Below are 3201 nucleotides of genomic sequence, written 5' to 3' on the forward strand. Positions count from 1 at the left end.
GTTGTCGCGGACCACGGCCGCCGCAGTGGCGTTGTCCATGCTCTGTTGTACAACCTTCACATGTTTAGCGGCCGCCGCCGCAGTGGAGTTGTCCATGCTCTGTTGTACAACCTTCACATGTTTAGCGGCCGTCGCCGCCGTGGAGTTGTCGCGGGCCACGGCCGCCGCCGTGGAGTTGTCGCGGGCCACGGCCGCCGCAGTGGCGTTGTCCATGCTCTGTTGTACAACCTTCACATGTTTAACTGAGGCAGCCACGGCCACAGTGGCGTTGTCGCTGGCCACGGCCTGTTGTACAACCTTCACGTGGCTCACTGATGCCTCAGTTTCCACTTCATTGGTTTCCAGTTGAACTAAAGAGAAGACAAGACATTAAGACACTGCCATAGTCTAAACATCTCAGCCAAAACCAGATACTTTGTCCTAGAGTTGGTCATATTGCAACATATTGTGGAGCTCAGAATGCATTTAGAGAGTCATAGTATGTAGGTCTACCATACTACTTCAGAAAAACCAACAGCTGCAGTAAACCCCGCACCATCTGGTCAGGGTCAGTTTGATTTGACTAGACATTTTGAGGCCTGTATTAAGCTAGTGTGAAGCTAAGAAGAAGAAAAAAAAATCTATACCTTCTTTAGCTTTTTGATCCAACATGGACTCCATTGACTGGAGAAATTTAAGGGCCTTCTGTATCGAAATATCATTGGCAGACAGGTCTGTAATACAAAAGGCATCAAGGTAGGGTTGGAAAGTAGCTCCCAAAAGATTTTGTGATTTTGTCACAAATGTTCTTACCATTCTGTCTCCTCTGCGGCTTGTCTTCATGTCTTTGGCTTGTTTCACCAACTGGCAAACTAGTGCCTGTGAACAGTGTTTTCCATTTGTCAAATGTTTGTGCTGTTTGATACTTCAAAATTTTACAGACTTCAAACAGCTTTCAAATGTTACACCAAAACCTATTGCAGTCTAAAAACTTTGTCTGAAATGATATGACTGTACTTTTACATTTGTTGTAGCTCCCTTCCATTTTATTCACCATAAACTTCCATTATATATGAATTACAAACAAACCTTTGGTTAGCCAAACAGCCAGCACAAAAATGACAAAGGCCCAAACAGCTCCCATTGTTGCAGTCACCAAGTAGCAGTGCCACCAAAATGGTTTATGTAGGCCTGTCAGTTCTGGTGCACGGCTGCTGCTCATTAGCTCTGATTTGCTCCAACTGCAGAGGAGTCAGTGCTCATGAGGATTCAGGCCTTCCTGTGACTGGCATGTAATGAAACCATTCAGGTTATTAAACTTGTATCACATTGTTTCATAGTGCTTGATTTGGAGTGTGATGTTAAATGCATTCTTTTCTAAAGCTCTAGTCGTTAAAATGAACACAGGGAAATAGCCATAAATTTAGAAAACTGGAAGAAACATGGGCTGCAAGGTGGCGCAGTTGGTAGCACTGTTACCTCCCAGCAAGAAGGTCACCGGTTCGCGTGGAGTGTGCATGTTCTGCCTATGCAGCGTGGGTTCTCTCCGGGTTCTCTGGGTTCCTCCCAACATGTCCAGAAACATGTTGAGGTTAATTGGTGATTCTAAATTGTCCATAGGTCTGTCTCTAATTGTAGCCCTGCGATAGACTGGCGACCTGTCCAGGGTGTCCCCTGCCTTCGCCCTAAGTCGGCTGGGATAGGCTCCAGGCCCCACCCCGATGGATGGATGGATGGAAGAAACATTCAGGTATATCCCTCATCCTCAGACAACTGAAGACGAAATAAGAGCTATAAGGGAAAGAAAGGAAAACTGGGGAGAATTATCAGGGCCTGCCCACAAGAAATTGAAGAATAATGGACTGGGTAAACTGTCATTTGTCTACATCCAACATATGGTCCTGAGGTAAAAATTTCCCAAATCTGTGAATACCCTCTAAAGTGACCATTGATTTAAACATTTAGAAGATCAGAACTAGGACATGTGTTTTGGTGAAAGTCTTTACAAGAGATCGTATTTAGTTTACAGTTTTAGCTTCTGCCCATGTGTCAAGATTTGGTCTTTGCACAAAATTAAAGGTCTGGTAAAGCCAGTTCTTTCAGATTCCAGCAGTGGAAAAAGTATTCAAAACCTTAATTTAAGTAGAAGTACAAAAGTCTGTACAAAATCTCATGTCAAGCCATTTAATAGTTAAGATATTTTCAGTCTAAATTGCTGGACCGACAGACAGACACAGCACATCTAAACCTGTATGATCAACTTGAACAATATTTAGTTACAGGTGTTGCAGCCTTGCACACCCACTGCACTCAGATGTTTTTTTGATTAGGCCTGCTCAGGTTATGCTGAGATTCTTTGAGGTCCCCGGTTTCCATGTTTCAACCTTTACTGATGGGTCTGTGAGACTTGAAGGCTTCCTCTGTTTCATAAGCTTCTAGAATTTTAATGCAGCAGTGACATCCACTGGTTTCTAAGCTGTACAGCAGGCTTTCATACCTGGAAACCACTCTTGGCCTTTGCATGTGCAGTACTGCTTATGACATGAAATGGCCTCTTATATACCCGGGAATACAATTAAGCTTAAGCATGTCAAATAGGACATAAAGTGTTATGTAATCAACTGCATTTTTTTTGTCGTGTTCATTGTATTCTTCAGGTAATATACCTTTAGTGGTACCAGGCATTCAAATGAACAAGAAATTGAAGAAAACAAGAGTGGTGTAATGATTTTCCATGACTGTACATTCTCAATGATTACGATCTGCACCTGGAAAAGTCTCTGTTGAAAGTCTAAAGACCTCAGTAGAGAAGTGGAGAAACAGATTTACACAAGTCAGAAATCTTAGGTCAAAAAAATCTGAGATCTCAACATCTGTTCTCAGTACACACTCCACATAAATACCATAAAATATCATGAATGTAGAATGCATTGTTCTGCAGCTGAGAAAGAAAATGGACCCTGTACCTACAACAACGTGAATGACATGTTACCCGATCACATTTTGGCTGAGCAGTGTGGCTTTTATTCACATAATTTGGCTGAAACACAACCTCTCCTAACAAGTTTATCAACTGATTCTCCCCGACAGTGACAGATGTTTACTGGGAAAAATAATGACAGATTATAAATGAAGCCTTTGTAATGTCAGACTAATGAGAGAAACATTGTTAGTGAGTCCAATACGAGGTCCTTAACAAAGGTAAATATAATACAATCTCAC

The sequence above is a fragment of the Stegastes partitus genome, unplaced genomic scaffold (assembly GCF_000690725.1).
Source record: "Stegastes partitus isolate 25-593 unplaced genomic scaffold, Stegastes_partitus-1.0.2 Scaffold2370, whole genome shotgun sequence".
Lineage (NCBI taxonomy): Eukaryota > Metazoa > Chordata > Actinopteri > Pomacentridae > Stegastes > Stegastes partitus.